Here is an 18,212-nt window from a genome sequence, read left to right as displayed (position 1 = left end):
TGCTGCAAGCTCCATGGAAATAAAATTGAAATTGCAATAAATAATTTTTAATTGGAGTGATAAAGAAGAGTATAACTTCATAGTACGAGTGTTTAAAAAGGCCCAACATATCTCACCTGTAGCTCAATTTTTCCTTTGAACCTTCTTGCATAGGATCCATTTGGGAGTGCTGATCAGAATGACCAGTGATATTTCCGTATTACTTGCCTTAACCTGGTTGTTAACTCAGGCTTGGAACATCCATACCACTTAAGAATTCAGTATGTTTTGCAGGCAGGTAGCTCAGAGCCTGTGCTTCATCTGTGTGGCCATTTGAGTTGGTGAACTTGAGTTTATCCTGATGTGGTGTTGCTTTTCCAGAGTGTTGCTTTTCGAAGTAGCTCTGATGCAGGTGGCTTCTTAATACTTTGTGTCTTGAACAGTGACACTGGGTGTCACATCTGGGAGTAGGATCAGTCATCTTATTGCCTGATGGTAGTGGTGTGCTTTTTTTAGGTGGTTAGGACCTCAGCTTTGCTGTAGGAGTACGTGTGTATGTATGTATAACATGAAGGAGGTGTAAGAGAACAGTGTTGCAAAGACAAAAACAAATACAGGTTGTTTTTTAAGGCAGTGTCATGAAGATAAACATAGTTGCAATGTATTGGGAAAGTAAAAGTCAACATTGCCATGTAAGAGAATTAAACTTTTTCCCTACATGCCCTTATGTATACTTAGCCTGAGTTCTTGCATGTCCATCTCTGATTTTACAAACAGCTGATGAAATTGTTATGAAGGACCTAGTGCAGAAATGCCTGAGAGTTAGGTAATAAGTGTAAGCATTAATTTAAATAAACAATAAAACAACCTGATAAATATCCCTTGTTATATGTTGAGATTTTCTGATGTAGGCTTTTTTACTAGCTTTAAAATTAAAACCAAAATAATTATAGGGTTATTAAGAGTTTTGTGAAGTTGTTTAAAAGCTTGTGTTAATAATGATTGCATAATAGCTGAGATGGGATCATAATATTTATCCTTTCTGAATATAGGCAGCCTGTGTCTGAAGTGTTTTTTTTTCCTCACTATATCTATTTAAAGTACATTTAAGGAACATATAAAAACAAAATTATACTACTTTGCAATGTCATGTTTACCACCTCAGTAAGTGCTTCAGTGTCCTTTTTTATTCTATTGGAATTCTAGGTACTCAAATGCAGTAAAATAGCTGTTGAAAATTGTGCATTTGGAGTTCTGTATTTGTGTTCTCATGACACTGTAAAACTCCCATATTTACTAATGACAGCTTTTGATTTTATGCAAGACTGCTACTAATTTATTTTATTCAGGTAGATGCATATTAAATCAAACTGTTCAACTAGATTTTTGTAGACATTTGCAATCAGAAGTGGCTTTAATTACCTTTTTTGCATAATTACTGAAAACAATTTGAAACTTTAAATGTGCAGAAAGATTTGTGCCTTTGAAAAGAAAATATTGTTTGTAAAATTTCCTAGTATTCCTTTCAACTGCTGATAGCTATGCTTTCACCCTTTACCTTGTAAACATTCCCCATTTTCATAACTGTATCTGTCAAAGCTGCTTCAGAAGCAGGAAAAACTTGTTTCCTAGGCTCAGAGTAATATCTTGCCTGTTGACAATGAAGTACTGTTCTGTCACTCGTGTTGAGAGGTAGTGCAGCATCTTCATTCTTTAGGTACACTATTAGTCTCCTGTTGAGAAGCAGGTCTCGGGATCTTAGGGATCTCTTGGGTCTTTCTAGCCATCCTAGGTTTCTGAGTGACTAAGTCCCCAGGATAGGGCTGCACTGGCTTTGCAGAAGTCAGCTGCATAGCTACAGACTCTTAGCCCTCTTAGACTCTGACAGTGTGCTTAGTGGAAGAACTTTCTGAGATTGTGCTTATTCTGCATTTTACCCCAAAATGAAAGACTTCAATTCCTAACTCTCTTCCAGCCACACTTATCTGTTCAAAATATCTTCTTTTCCTTTCCTCAGTTAAAGTTTTTCTTATTAAAACTGAGGTAAAGATTTTCCTTCAGATGAGTAAAAACATTTGAATGCAAAATTATGTGTAAGCAGTCTATTATATGTAAGCTTTCAGATCATGATTGGAAGCAGAAAGAATTATAAATGTTATTTCTCTACTCTTCCAATTATGATCTCAGGAGGTTGTGGATCCTAATTTAATTGCACAGAATGGAGCAGTATTTTTCATTATGAATGAACTAACCAAAAGATTAAAGTGTCTGCTTATGCTGTTAAGACTGTATTTAAGTTTTGGGGAAGAACAGGATACTAATACTGAAAATGAATAAATGTGTATGCAGGCAGACTATGCAGAACGTCTAATTAAAACAATGTACACAGATCATGGTTATATCAAGCTTTTTTCCTGCAGTTTACCCTTGGGAAAAATTAGCAACAATGAACACAAACTTACTCTAGAGCACTGTATGTTGCAGACTTGTGCTTTAGGTGAATTCTCCAGTAAGATTAGCAGAATTCAGATTATAATTTGAAAAAAAAAAAGATATCTATGCATGATCAAGTAAATATATACAGGGTAGAGTGTAGATAAGGAACAGAAGCTTGATCAGTGTTTTATGTATTATCAGAAACTAACACTACATGTTTTTGAGTTAAAACTTGAAGCTTTTAAATCAGCTCAATAACACCTATAGATAGAAGTGTTAGAAAAGAAAGAATCTATGCAAGTTAAAATTATATCTCTAACCCTGTTTGGGGGGAGGGGGTGGGGAATACTATTCAGTAATACTGTAAGTGCAGTGCAACCCATTTTCCATGAAGGACACAAGACCCATTAATTTACAGAACTTTATTCCATTTCTACTGGTAAAAGCAGAAAATTTTGAGGACCAGCCTCTAAAATGCCTTCCAGTAGAACAGGTAAAACTTAACTCTCCACTTTGATCTGGTTTATAAATATAAAGGTCATTATTTTCAAAATGAAATTCTGAAGTTCTAGTACCAAAACCCATATTTCTCATCTTCAAAAAGAATCAGGATTTTCAAAGTCTTCAGCTCTTGAGATCTTAAAGCCCAGAATTATTTAAAAAAGTCAGTTCTTTTTGATATGGCACCCAACAAAAGCACATGAGTGTCACAGAACTCTTGATACTGGGTGATGTTAGAAATACATAGTAGCATGTATAATTTTTGTACATTTTATTTCCTCTTTGCTTGCTAGTGCTTGCAGACAGAAAACATCATTTACCTGATGAAACACTTGTGTGGTAGTGTATTATGTACTGTTTAAACTATGTACAGCATTGGAAGTACACATAGAATAAGGTAAACTAAAACTACTATAAATTTTTCAGACACATTCTAGCTGCTACTGAAGATTTTATGTGCTGAGCCTCTATTTTTGTTGCCTTTGGCTATTTGTGCGTGTGTGCGTACGTGTGTGCGTGTGGTAGTTCAAAATTCTCTCTGGGAGCAATGTCGCTGGTTGGCAAAGCTGCTTGTGACTGAGCTGCAGTTGACCATGTCCCTTTAAGGGAAGTCTAGGCATTCCATAGCATACCTGAATGGTGTCCAGAAAAGCACAACTCCCAGCTGAAGAATCTTTGAGGAAATAATGTCCAGATATCGATCCAGATTGATCTATGTCATGGGTTAGTATAAGCAGGAGCATGCACTGGAAGGATGGCCACCACTGAATGTGCAGGCATGGCAACAAAGGATGTGGAGGTAACCAGGTACCAGATTCAATGTGCTTCACTTTCTGCTAGTTTTGCTGATGCACAGAAGCACAATTAGCAAAGGCTGAACTTTCTTGGTTTTGTACCTGGGTTTTGGTTATAATTTCATGGGACCAAGTGAGGTAATAGTGTGTGATTTATCAGGCTGGTCTTCTGCAGCTAAAAGCATGCTTGATAAATGCTTCTAAACTGTTGCTCTCAAAGATGTTTTCTGCTGGCAGCATGCTGGGTCCTGCAGCTTTCCATCTGGCTTCAAGAAATCCATCTGCAAATTTGTTTGGTTTAGACCATGTAGCTGTTTGCTGACATTAAGGAATTTTTCTGATTTTTCCTTTTGCCTTCTGCTCTAATTCAGTTCTCTGTGCTTCCTTTATTGAGATGACCTTAATAGAAACTGCAGCTAGAAGCTGTGTGCTAGCTTGACTTACATGAACACTCATGAGGGCTTAAACTAGGCTAGGTGAACAGCAGCTATGTTTTAGAAAAAGTGATAAAGTCAAAATACTATATATTTAGTGCCTATCTGTGGATGCATGCATGCAAAGAACTAAATATTCCCTCCAAATTTTGAGTGATGATCTAGGGCATAGTTTCTTTTGGATCCACATCTAACCTAGTCTGGCAGTATTAAATGAAGCAGCAGCAGCAGCTGCAGGAAAGAGTTCGTTCAGCCTGTGCTTTGACTTCCTCTGGGGGTTGCTGGTCTTCCTCAATTGACCCTTTATCAAGCCTAGGGTAACTGTAGACAACCTGAGACAACAAATGGTGATATGTCTTTTAAGAAACAACTTGGGAAATATGAAACAAAATTGCCTTAAATATCTATACTTTGTAAATGGCCATGATAATTTTGTTTCGATTCAGCTAAATTCCAACTAGGATAGCTAAAGATCACTGCATTGGAACCTCTCTGAATGTTAACTGCCTTGTAAATTTTTAATTTTTGTGATATTAATTACTGCTTCATCCTGTAATTTACTGATAGGGAAATTTGAAATAATTATTTTTCAGGCCAAATATCAGAATGTGTTTGAATACAGATATTTGTGGTAGTTTCAAAAGTAATGAGCGATTGTGAAAAAAATCACATGGCTCATTACTCACAATTTTCAGAGGATCAATTAACACTTCCAAAAGTTAAGGTAATTTGAAAACTTTTAGAAGCATGGAAGTACTCTATCTGAGGACTTCTAGCATTTGAAAACCAGTAGGAAGAAAGATGTCCAAACCGCACATTGTCTCCTCCTCTGGAATCCAACGGTTCAGGAGCAATAGAAAATTCATCATCCTCAAATAACATTCTCATCACTCAAATGGATTTTCTTTTAATTGTTCTGGATTTCCAAGATGTATTGGTGTCCTTGAAACTTTTTAAATAACAGACACAGCTGCAATACCCTGACATTTCATGTAAATTAGTTGCAAGATTTGTGGAAGAAATGCAAACTATTTGTTCAACATGTCAAACGAAATGTGTGCAGTGTTTAAAAATGAGAACAAATGCTCAAGGCACTGCAATTTCACTGCTTCTGAGATAGAGATTTTATTGCTATTGATCTCAAAGTGGGCATTTCTGGAAGTAGCCTGTGTTTCTATATATATATGTCTTGCTTATTTATTTTTTTAATGCATCAGTACCACAAAAGTTCTCTGGGCTTGAGCCAGAGAACCCAATGGCTGTACTGTTAAAAGGACCAATTTTCATGTACTTTCTGGCACAAATATGTACAGGGCACAATATGACTCTCAGAGCTCCCACTCTGTCCATAAAGCGGCAGGACTGGATCTTGGTGCTTAAAGCAGTATGAGCACTGAGGTTATAAAGTTAAAATAAGTACCTACATAGATCTGTCTTTAACCAAACAAAAATTAATAATAGGATGATCTTGTCTTAATTTTCTATCACGTTTTTAGAGTACTTTAGCAAAACTCTGGTAGCTTATGTCAATTCTACCCATTTTGTGAAAGAAACCCAATACTGTGTTGAGAAGCTTATTTTCTACAATTTAGATATATTGAAGAAAGATAATAGCTCTTTATACTGAATTAAGGTTTGAAAGGTTTTGTTTTTTTATATAATTTCAGACACCTAAAATGTGGTTTTAAGCAAAATTAAGTCCTCTGTCAGTTAAAGAGTAAATCATGCTTTATTTATGAGAAAATGCAAATATGCTACCTAGAAGATTATTCAGCTTGTAATGAATATTTGATCTCTAGTGTACATTTGGACAGACATAACTTTTTGTCTAGAAGCATGACACTGAAGTGGTTGCCAGAAGTTTGGTTATACTCAAATGCATAAATGAAGTATCTGTAAATTCAGTTACGTCAGTAAGTAGTATTTTTGTCATTTGCGCCATACACTGGTATTGAATGGCTCTAGAAAGCAATGGTATTTGTTACTTTTGGCGCTGGTGCCTCAAATGAGCAACAGCTGTAAAGACCAAGAAGGCAGTTGTTTCTTCCTATAGGTCCTGCTTCTTCCTATATACCTGAGGTATAGTGCTTCCATATGAAGGGCAAGTGATTTGACTAGGCCAAATCTAAGCAAAAGAACCTTCACTGGGTGGTTACATAAAATGCAAAATGTGTTTCTATGATAAATACTCCCTTTCAAAGACTGACCGACCAACTGTTAGTATCCATGTACAGGAGAAAGTATATTTTGTACAATTTCTCTTCTGCTTATTGGTACATTCATTTTTTTTTTTTTATCAGAAGAGATGGATTTGGGCTCTGAGCATGTTCTTGCTGCTTGCAGGCTGGTTTTGGTGCTTCCCAGTACTTGAACGAAAACAAGTTTGTTAGTTCTTATTTCAAGGGCTGCTTTTACAATGTTTATTGAAATAATTGAAATATGACGTGTTTCTTAAAACATGCCATTAGACTTCTCTCCAAGAAGCATGTTTTACAGGACATGGAATCTTTTCACCTGGTTTGAAGAGAACATCTTTTTTCAATCTCATAAGCCCTATAATAGAAATTTGTTTGTTTTCCTGTTTTATGCTTCCACGGGATTTTATGTTTGCAAACTGCTTTTGAAAGGATTTAGATCTAATTTCTCCCCACTTGGCCTCCATAGCCTCCTGAATGGATATTAAACAGCCTTTACATGCATGATGTGGATTTTATGTGCTGTGTACGAATGGCAGTTCTTATATACCTTTTGGCTATCTAAATGTATTACGTGTGAAAACCCCAAAGCCCATGTGTTTTAAGGAAAGGAAAAGATGATACATTCAAAATAAACAAATGTGTGTCCTTATATACTGATAAAATGTAACTGTCTGAGGTTTGAATTCAAGCTATTGTGCTTCTGAGAAGTTAAACAGTTAAGTAATTTGTAGTGGATAATCTGTGTGATTTCCTATTAACAAGTCTTCTATGAAAGCATAATATATCTAAATATAATTATTGTTTTAACTGATCTTTTACATTCTTTCTAGTTGTTTCTTTTGAGCCATGACATGCCTGCAGATTATTAGTGTTTAAAATGTATTGATGAATCTTGATTGAATTTAGACTTTATTATATAGAAGGTTTTTTTTTGTTGTTGTCCATGTGGAGGCATAGTTTCTTCTGTGACCCTGCAACCTATAAGATTAGTTTTAGTGTATGTTTTATCTTTTAAGTGTGGGAGAAACAGAAACTTGTGTGAAAACTTTGGAACCCTGTAATAAATATGTGCCAGCCTTCTGCTTCACCTACTTGTCAGTTGTTTCTAATACTTAAAGTAAATTTTTAGGGTCACTGGAGCAAAAGATTACTCCATCTTTCTGAATAGATTTCTACTGCTGGGGATTTCCTCTGGCAAGAAGAAAAAAAAAACCATTATTATAACATAAGAATTAACCTACTACCTTAGAGATGCAAGATAAGCAGAACAAGAAACCTACTGTTTAGAAAATTTTGTCAAGGCACTCCCAAGCATTACCCTTTGTCCTTAGTAGCAATGTACACATTTTACTATTGGGTAACAATATCTTGCAGTGATACTATCCATTAAACTTGAAGATCAGTAGGGGTGGGAAGGAAGTGAGAACAAGTAATGTATTGATTTCGTATGTACAAACAAAACAGCCAAGAAATAAAAAGAACAAAACCTCATCTATATAAAAATACTAAAAAAGAACTTTAAGATACATTAAATATAGGATTAGCCCTTTCATACTGCATTCCAGCTCAGGTGAAAGTTAATTTAAGTATGGACTGATAGAGAAAAATAATTTGTATGAAGAATTTAGTTTAGTTTTATGGACTGTTTTAGTTCTTAGCATATTCTTCTCTGCTTCCCTTGCACACACACAAAGGTGCACAGTCTGCAGAACTACAGAGCCCGCAAAGTTCATCTATTCCCCTTTATACTGAAAATGCTGACCTTAAATCAAGGGGGAATAGAAAGTTCAGGCAGGAAATCTCCATCTGTGACTCGCTGTTTTCTAGCACATATAGCATGAAATATCATCCCAGATTTCAAGCCTGCATCCATACTGAGGAGTAACAGATATGATGTTCAGAAGCCTGCATCCAAATACCTGAATGTGCTTGCTGTTAAATACTTTTCTTTGTTTAAAGAAAATGTTTGTAATGCAGTTGCATAGGTTTTTAAGGGAAAAAAGAATAAATCAATGATATCAACACAAAAAAAAAAAAATCTTTCGAGTTGGCTTTGCAATTAAAGCTAATAGGACTTTTTTTTTTTCTTTCAATGCTATTCCTCATATGTATTCTCAGCATATCCCCACCACAAATTCCCATGGAGCCATTATTGCATGTGCTGCAAATGTTTATTGCCAATATGATAAATGATTTAACAATGCTCAGACAATCAAAACAGATTTACTAAACAAGTTTAAATATCTTTTTTTTTTTAACAAAAGCCCCCTGGTACTCTCTGAAAAAATAAACAAACCTTCAAACCATTCCATATGGGTTTTTTTGGGGGTTTTTTTGTTTGTTTTTGTTTTAAAGAGGCAGCAGTTTTGATTTTTTTTCTATGTTTTTCCTATGATACAATTTGGAAATTATGTAAATGACATATTCCAGCTTTTCTGTGTTTCTTTGCAGGATTTGTATAATGTCAAGTGATGATGTAAGTATTCTGTAACAAGGCATAATAAAGGCTGATCCAAGCACAAGGATTTTTTTTTATTATTTTTATTTTTTATTAAATATGGTCTGCCAAAGCTCATGGGTTTTAAATTCATGCCTGTTTACATTATTTGTCTCTAGTGATTGCATAGTCACATTTGTGCCTCTGCCATCAGAGGCATTGTACTAATTCATCTGTTCAGTCTTTTAAGTAATCAGAATCGAAACTTCAGAATAAAACAGTAAGACTCTCCTTGTATGTATTTATGTATTGGAGGAATAAACTCCTAATATGAGTGTTAACTTAAATCAGCTTCACATCTCTGGTACTTCATAGAGACTACAATTGTTTGCTAAGACTGTTCCAAAGCAAAGTATAATAAGGGAGGTTCACTTTTGAAGCTAAGGTGCATTCCTGCTTTTTTGTGTTCAAATATATGGGCCAGATGGGATTCACTCAATAGTGATGAAAGACATTGATTGTGTTAGTGCAAGGCTGAAATATCACAGTAAGGGAGGCCCTGACAAACAGAATATAGCTATCATGCCCATCTTAAATAAACATTAACAGGAGGACATAGGGAACTATAGCTTGGTCAGACTTTAGTCCCTGCAAAAGTCCTGGTAAATGTCTTTGGATTGCTAGTTGCAAGGATGTAAAGAACAGGTGCGCAGTCAGAAGTAGTCAACTTTCATTTACCAATGCAAAGCTGTGTTTTGCCGACAATAACTGTTTTCTGTTTCTAAGTGACAACGTGGATGAGAGGAGATCAGCGGAGGTATAATATGGTTTGACCTTGATACAGCTTTGACATCTATTGTAGTGTTCTCATATAGGGACTTAAGAAATATGGGTTGGATAAAAGATGGGCTGAAAACTTGACTGTGCTGCCAAGCTCAGAAGGTTAGTGGACAATAATGAACAGGTACCCTAGCAGATAATAGGGAGACCAGGTGGGTTTTTTCCCTTAGAACTGTAGCATCATATAAATATTGGTAGCAGAAGACCTATGGACCTTGTTATACTGTCTGGAAGAGTTAGAGATTCATCTTTGTTATCCATCAAAACTTGGAGGTACTTTTGAATTGTCCCTTAGCCTCTTCTCAACCAGACTAAGTAAGCTCAGGTTCCTCTATCTTTCCTTCTAGCTCATGTGCTGTAGGCTTCTGTCCACAGTGGTAGTCCTCCAGTGCACTTGCTGAGTATTCTTTTTGATCTATGACACCCAAAACTTGGCCCTGTACTCCAGATGCAGTTTTGTCAGGGTTGAATGCTGACCATGAACTGTGCTCTGAAAAGTTTTGTCAGACCTTTGGGAGAGGTGGACGGGACTAGGAGAATAGTGCAGCACTGGAAAAGGCTGCCCAGACCTTCTGGAGTCTGTGTACTTGGAGGCTTTCCAGATTTTGTTATGTAACCCTGTGACCTGATCTGATTTAGTGGTAGTTACTCTCTAACTTCAAGTGGGAGGTTGGACTAGATGACCGTTTGGGGTCCAGTCTCTTCCAACAAATGTTTCTAAGGTTGTACAATCCACTGAGAGCTGTTTTGGTTTCTTAAATTGATATTTTCTACTTAAAATCTTTCTCTTCCATATTGCTAAGCAGTACTCCAAAGAAATGAATGAGATAACTTAAAGGTGTTTCTAAAGGATGTTATTTCAAACTGATACTGTTCAGTTAAGTAACTTTTGACAGAACAAAATTTGCAATTCTAAAGATCTTGTACCAGACTTTTAAAAATAATTCTGTAAGATAGTGCACTTTGTATCAAATCAGGAGTATGCCCCATTTCATACGATTAAAAGGCATGTGTCTTAAGTCTTTTCTCTGGACAAATGCCATTAATACAACAGCAATTTTTCTAGGGCCACAGCCTGAACACAGTTTTGGAGAAGGGAGATGCCAGTTCATGGGGTGTATATGTTCATTGCTTTGGTATGATGGGGCTGTGTTGAAATTTTTTATTTTTTCTTTTTTCTTGTATGGTTTGATTTATTTTCGTAATCCTAGTTGAAGTGTCAGATTTTTTGTCAAAAGAAAAAGACTAATTTTGTTATCAGTGTTATAATTTCAGGAAATTCAACACTGAAATCATTAGGTTTGCAGGAAATAAAAATTTAAAAAAAATTGCTTGGAATATCTTCATAAATGAATAAAAGAAAAGAATTGTAGAAGTCTGTATGTGTTTGCACTTCAGACATATGTCTTCTGCATAAGGCAATACGGTTGGGGTTTTCCTGTTATCAAGGCATAGGTTTTGGTCAGTGGGAAAACTGTATGAACTATGTCTATCTTGTGCTTTGAGCAGGAGGCTAGGCTGAGGTCCTTGCCAAGCACTGGTTATTCTGTTGTGATCCAATGGAGTGAGCCAGGGACTCTGCACCTCTGGTGCTGCTCCTTGAAGGTATGCTTCTATTCCTGTTTACCTTGGTGGCAACAAACTGTTCCCCAGGCTTTACACAGTGAAATATGAAGGCAGACGTTGAAATACCAAACACCACTTCCTGTATGCTTTCAGAGTATGTGCTGCTTGCATATTCTTACCTGTGTATCATGTAAAGGAGTGCTTGACACTTAGCAAAGCAAAGCAGCAGATTTCCTTGGAGAGTTCATTATCTAGGATCTGAAATATAATACCAAGTAGAAAGAGCAAGGGGAAATAAGAATCAAGCAGGACTACAGATAGCATCACAGAAGCTATTTAGATCGGGTGTGTACCTACCTCAAAAGACTTATTAAAAACATACTGTGTATGCTTCCATACACAACTTGCAAACAGTGATGTTTGGGTCTATTATATGGGGAATTTGAAGAGCAAAGCCATAACACTGTTTAGGAAGGAGAATGAGCAGGGACTCTAATGTAGTTGCTAGAAAGGTTTTTCTTGTGAAGATATTCTGGACTAGCAGGAGATGATAGCTAATTTGAAGGCAATCTGTAGAGAACGAGATTTCAGTAATTAGTTGTGTACTTATAAGTAGGTGACAATGTACAAGTGGAATGGTGAATTTCATAGGAAGAAATAGAATCAGGATTTTATGTAAAGTAGATGGGAGGAAAGATCTAGCTGTGGTGAACAGCTGTACAGGTAACCATTGAAACAGAAATTCAGGAACTCCCTATTAGCTTGGGGAAGTTGGAGAAGGCTTCAGGCTTTTAGAGGTGTACCCAGGTACTTGCAAAAATAGAAAAATGGGCTGGTTTACTCAGGTTAGTATTTCCTATGGACCAAAAGTTTCTGATGTGGCAGCTCATACTGGGGGGCAGTTATAACTCTTCATTCTGTCCTCCGTAGGGCCATTAGAGGAAGAGAGAAGTGGTGAGGGCTCAAAGGGTGGAAACTTACCAGTATTGTCAGGTTTTGAAAGAGGGAGAGTTTGTGGAGGCCAGCTGAATGGTTTCTCTTAAGTGTTTTGCTTCATGCTTCCTCCAGCTGCCTATTGTGGGTGCTGGGAAAGCTGCAGGTATATTTGAGAATGATGCAAACAAAAAGCAAGACCACCTTTAAATTACGCTTTTTCTCTAGTTATGTTTCGTGTATAGTCTTATGCATCATTTTTGGCTATAGTATGAGGTTTTTTCCTTACCATCTGCGAGTATTTTCTGACTAATTTACACCCACCTATAATGTTCCTTAGCACAACAAGTCAGCTTGCTTAGAGATCTGCTTTTGGTTCTCCCTCTCTTTAGAAAGCTGTAGTCTGACTTTCTACATAATAGTCACACAGCATAAATGGAATGGGAATAATTTGTTTTTCCTCTGCTGAACAGAAGATAATGTTCAGTAACTTTTTATTAAAATAAAGCATATGCCAAGGAGTACGTAGCAGTAAGATAACGCATGCCTCAAGGAACTCTGTGAGGCACATACCTTTCAAAAATATTTTATTTCTGTATTTATTTGAAAAGATGTGTCAAAATACAAAAAGCCAAAGGGGAGATCTCACTAATATGGCAAACATTTTATTTACAACATATTTGCCCATAATGCCTTCCAGTCAAAAAGGCATAATTATTGCCCTGGAATACTAGTACATAAGTTTTACTGGTTTTTGAAGGTGAAAGTAACAAAAGATAGGCCAAAAAAAAAAAAGAAAATTAAGATCTTGATGTGCAAACACTTGTTCACAAACTGAGTTCCCATATGTATGCTCTTACATGTATTGGATCACAGGATTATAACCCAACTATGTATGTCTTTATTGATCTGTAGACAAAAAGGTTCAGAATTTTAGAGAAATTCTGCCACCTTTAATGGGAAAAACAGCTGCTTTTTAAAAATACCGTATATCTTCAGTCACTGTACAGCTGTTTTGGAGGAGTTGCATCTCATTCTTTGCTGGACACAGGCAGTAAGCCCTGTCCTTTTTCATGTTACATTTATTTCTTCGAGTGATTCTGAAATAATACTGTACATGATGTGGTTTTGGGGTTTTTTTGGTTTGTTTTTTTTCCCTCCCTGATCTCCAATATAATTTCAGCATAAGCAGAAATCTAACAATGTTTGCTAAAGAAATCCTCCAGATGATTTGCTGCAAAACTGTGACTAAAAATCACTTGCGTATCATATAGCTCAGCTGTATAAATTAAGTCCATGTATGCAGATATAGCCATTGGTCACTGGTAGTGTTCATTGCTATTGGTTAACTCTTCAGTTTGTGGCACTCTGATAGCTTCTTGTGGAGCATGACAGCCTTCTTTATCTTTTCTCTGTTTTTCTATGGGCAGGGATGGGTTGTTGTCATCTGCTCACAAGGAGCCCTTGAGCAGGGTGGTATATGGGGCTCTCCTACCTGAGCTGTAAGCCCACTACCTATCATTGTCATCAGAACTGTGTAGCTTTCTCCTGTCTATGGTGCATCAAAAGGCTGTTGGGTAGCTGTTGATGATTCAAGAAGAAAGTACCACTGAATCTTTGTGACTTCTTGAAAGGAAGTTTTCATGGGTATGAAAACAGGAAAGCAAGGTGTACAAATGACAAGTTTTCCTCTTCAGGTCTTGCCTTGGACTTCTTTACAACAAAGGAATAAATCTTAAATGTTTCACAGTGTCTAATGTCCTTGGGCCTCCTCTGGAGCATCTGAGTTGTTTGTAATGTAGGTGGTGTGTAGTAACGTATGTATGATGTTGTCTTTATTTCTACGTATGTATTTTGGGGGGGGGGCAGTTGCACTGCTCTCAGATATAAGAGAATCAGTAGACAATATTGTAAAATAATTGTTATAAAGCCAGTCAACAAATCTATCTTTTGTGACAAATTTATACTGGAAGGCTTATGTTGTGTTGTGTGTTTCCATCTGTCCATCCCCCTTGACTTTTTCTTTCTCTTGCTTTTCCATAAAACAGTATTTAAAACATTTCATGAAGCCCAGGAGGCTTAAAGGAACTTGACTATTGAATCATATAATCATGAATACAGTATTAAAGGTAAGTACGTATAGACTGTACTTAATTCTTAGGTTTGTTTCATTTTCCACCCATATTATTTTGTGTTGATATTCATAAATTTCTGTTTTGTCATATTCTATGTGCATTCATGCTGCAGGTAAGTTGTGTAGATTTTCTGTTTACTTGCTTGCTTTACACCTCTGAGTGGTCAGGTTAGCAATTTGAACTTATATTTCCTTGTAAGTTTTACCTTCTCCTGCTTTGTTTTGTGTTCATCACCATAGTCCTTTGCCACTGAAAGCAATATCTTTTCAGAAAAGAAACAATAAAACTGGAGGTAAAGGCTTTTTAGTTCTCTTCCAGTACAGCACAGAGAAAAGTATTTATTTGTCATAGCCTCTTCCTGCCCTGGTAAGTTGTGCTGTAAGGCAGTAATTACTGATCTTATTTCACCCCTATGAACCACAATTTTGCCAACTAGGAACTGGTAAGCAGCAGTTCGTTGCAGAAAAAGAATATATACATGTCGTGGTTTAAACCCAGCCACAAAAGCTCATTCACTCACTCACCCACCCTGACCCTCCCCGCTCCCGGAGGGATGGGGAGGAGAATTGAGAGAATGTAACTCCCATGGGCTGAGATAAGAACAGCCCAGTAACTAAGGTATAACACAAATCACTACTGCTACCACCAATAATAATAATGCTAAAGGAAATAACAAGAGGAAAGAATACAACACCTCAGCACCAGCCGACTGACAACTCTCCCTACTCCCCCCAGCCGAGCACCCACCAATCCCTCGTCCAGCCCTACAGTCCTAGCTCTTCCAGGTAACTCCTGGTTACATCCCGGGCATGACGTGCTGTGGTATGGAATACCTCTTTGGCTAGCTTAGGTCAGGTGTCCTGTCTCTGCTTCCTCCCGGCCTCCCCTCATCCCTGGCAGAGCATGAGGCTCACAAAGTCCTTGGTCAGAATAAACATTACTTAACCACAATTAAAAACAATCGGTGTTATCAGCTCTCTGCCAAGGCTGGAAGTCAAAACACAGAGCTTGCACCAGTTACTAAGAAGGAGCAAAATGGCTGCTGGTAAACCCAGGACAATACAATATGATACAATTGCCAGTTGAATGAATGAAAGACTACTCTTTGATTCTAAAGTTGTTTTGCAAGAGTGGTCTCAGGAAACTCGAGAACTTAGCAGGAAGAAGCGGCCCACAGAACAGGATCTTTTGAAGTATCATTTTAAAGTAGAGGAAATAAATTTTCCTGCCTCCGGAGTTTGCTTGGAGGAGAAGCTCCTGTAGCTGTTCTGCAGTTTCATGTACAGGAATACATCCAGGAAACTCTGAAGCTGTCCTCAAACTCTTACTATGCGGGAAGCTAGGTTGCAGGGAGATGAGAGAGAAGAATGATATAGGAGTATGTGCATTTCCAAATAATCCTACACCATATAAATCTGCCTCTTTTGAGCCATCTCTGCTACTAGAGATGGCATAGACTGCTAACCAGAGATAGGTAGTCTAAGCTCAGTAGTTTTTGTTGCTGAAGGATAAAAGTTAACAAGAAGGGAAGTCTAGGTCTCCTGGACTTGGTTTACCTGGAAATGCTCTGGAGAACTGAGCCTAGAGCAAAACTGAAGTTGCAGCCAGTCCTTCCAGTTTGCAGGTATAGTGATGCCTGCCTGTTGCTAAGGATGAGACAAAAGTTCAGATAAAGTTATGAAGGCTGTTGCAGTGCTTCCCTCCACCACCCCAAAGCACAGACACAGACATTGCTATGCCTTGAGGGTATGGAGGAATGTTCTGCAAGTACTCATGGGAAATGTAGCTTAGTATCATACTTAGCATTGATAAATAGGATTTCCTCAATTTTGATCATATTCTTATTAAAAGAAGTGCCAATTCTTAAACTGGATCATTGTCATAATTAAGGCAGTGAAAGTGCAAAATGGAGCGGAGGGGTAAGTGTGTTAAGATTGCAAGGGGAAACTAAGCATGTGGGAAAAACTATTTTACTGGTGCTGACTGTAGTACATACAATTGTGTGGTGATGTCTTCTCCATGATGCTGAGGTCTGTAAGGGTGCTGTATGATGTAGACTTTGTTTATGGCAAAGCTTCTTTAGAACTTGGGTGGATGAGTAAGCCTTTGGAATTAGTTCATCTATTCACAAGTTTAAAAGCAGGCATGTTTCAAGTACAATATTGTCTTGACTATATACAACTAGTAAGTGTTCACACTGCTAGTGAAGTTATATTATGCAATATTTAATGATCCCGCCCTTAATTTAGTCTAAGTCTTCTGCCTCTTCAGTGCTTTAAATTTTCTGTAAACAGTGATTAAAATGAAGTTTTTAGTAAAACACAGACTTCTGGAGCAAGTTTGAAAAGAGGAGGTAAATGTAACTGAGAGGTTTTTTTATCACCTTTTTCTTTTCCCTTCTGTCACTTTGTCATTTTCATTTCCCTTTTATTTTTTTTTTTTTTTTTACTTCAAACTAGCTGGACTTGGTTCAAATACTCATGCTATTTTGATGATATTTATGGATCAAAAGAATATGATTTCCATGGCAACTGCTCCAGGTTTTGAGCAAATATCAGCTTTGAAGGTCCTTTTTTATTTATTTTTTTGGGAGTGTGTGTGTGTGTATTTTGTGCTTATTTGATTAACCCCAGGAGGGATTTAGATTTTGTTTATAAACAGAAGACTTGATTTGAAGAAGAAAAGCAAAGTTCAAAATAGAATGGAGTGTTCAAGATATTAGATCCAGCTGCGGAGTTATATCAGAGTCTTTCTTTGTCCACGAGTATTTAAGTTGGTACAACTTTCAAAAAGTGATATTTGGCATAAGATATAAAATATTGCTTGTAATCATGTTATTTTATTTTTTCTAAATAAGTACTCTGAAAAAATTATTCTTATTTATAGATTTATGGGCCACTGGCTGTCCAATGGTGATGCATACGATGTGGGTAGACTAGATGGTGAAAATGTAGCTGCTAAGATGTATTGAAGGAAAAACGGTCTGAATGGGAAGCTTGCTCTGGAAGCACTAATGATGGTAACTGAACTTGAATGTTGCCTGCACATAGCAAAATGCTGTAGGACAGTTTTTCCAGTTTTAATGCTTGCACTTGCCTGCATGTTAGCTCCTACCACCTGTAGACCTGAATCTTGAAACAGCTATAATAGCCTTGTATTCAGTGTACATAGCACCAGATTATTCTAAAGTACTCAGTATTTATTGCCCGCCATTCTGTAAAAAAAAAAAAAAAAGTACTAAATTCAGAGATTCAAGAAGTGCTTATCAAATTTTAATAGACATTTGGTGAATTATTGACAAGTCAGTGATACTAAAATATAATGAATCTGACTTCAGTGATGGAATAATTTTGGTAAGGCTCTTCTTTTGACTGTGGTTCAGAAGTTGCTGTTGTGTGTCTCTATATTTGTGTGTTTAAATTGCATGCATGTGAGCAGTTGTGGGTATACCGATGTTTGTCAATGTAACATCTATACTTTGTTATACCTTGGTGCTGATATCTCAAGGAATGAGGCAAGGGATTTGTAAGGCACAATGGAATGTGATTACTTTACAAGCAAATTTTAACTGTGTCACAATGTACAAATAATCTTGAGAAAGCAAAACTGAGACTGTGCAAGCATTTGCTAGCTCCTTGTATGTAAACAGAATGTCTGTTAGAGAAAGAAAATGAAGGTATTGATTATGAGCGAAAATACCTCCTCGTGTTATTGGTAAGGTTAAAAATCTTTAGGGCATTGCACTGTCAGTTGCTACCTTCTTGGTTATTAAAGCAGCTACAGGCGGAGGCAGGCAGATTCTAGAAACAGGTGAAGAGCTGAACTACATGCAGAAAAAAAGTCTGGAAGGATGCTTACACTGCAAACTAGTTCAGTGCCTACATAAAAGACTTAAACCTGTTTCTCCTCTTTTTTCCTGCCCCAAACCCATATGGTAAAGAAGGATGTACAGTGAAACA

General features: G+C 37.0%; 1 long non-coding RNA gene across 1 annotated transcript in view; it reads left to right on the top strand.

Moving 5' to 3' along the window:
* LOC136010994 (uncharacterized) overlaps positions 1 to 18,212 on the top strand; it is a 61,581-nt gene that overhangs the window by 30,647 nt on the left and 12,722 nt on the right. Inside the window, exon 2 of the long non-coding RNA XR_010611134.1 lies at positions 14,167 to 14,247. This is a non-coding gene — a long non-coding RNA (uncharacterized LOC136010994). The remainder of the gene's footprint in view (positions 1 to 14,166; positions 14,248 to 18,212) is intronic.

The sequence above is a fragment of the Lathamus discolor genome, chromosome 3 (assembly GCF_037157495.1).
Source record: "Lathamus discolor isolate bLatDis1 chromosome 3, bLatDis1.hap1, whole genome shotgun sequence".
NCBI lineage: Eukaryota > Metazoa > Chordata > Aves > Psittaciformes > Psittacidae > Lathamus > Lathamus discolor.
This window is presented reverse-complemented; position numbering and strand designations above follow the sequence as displayed.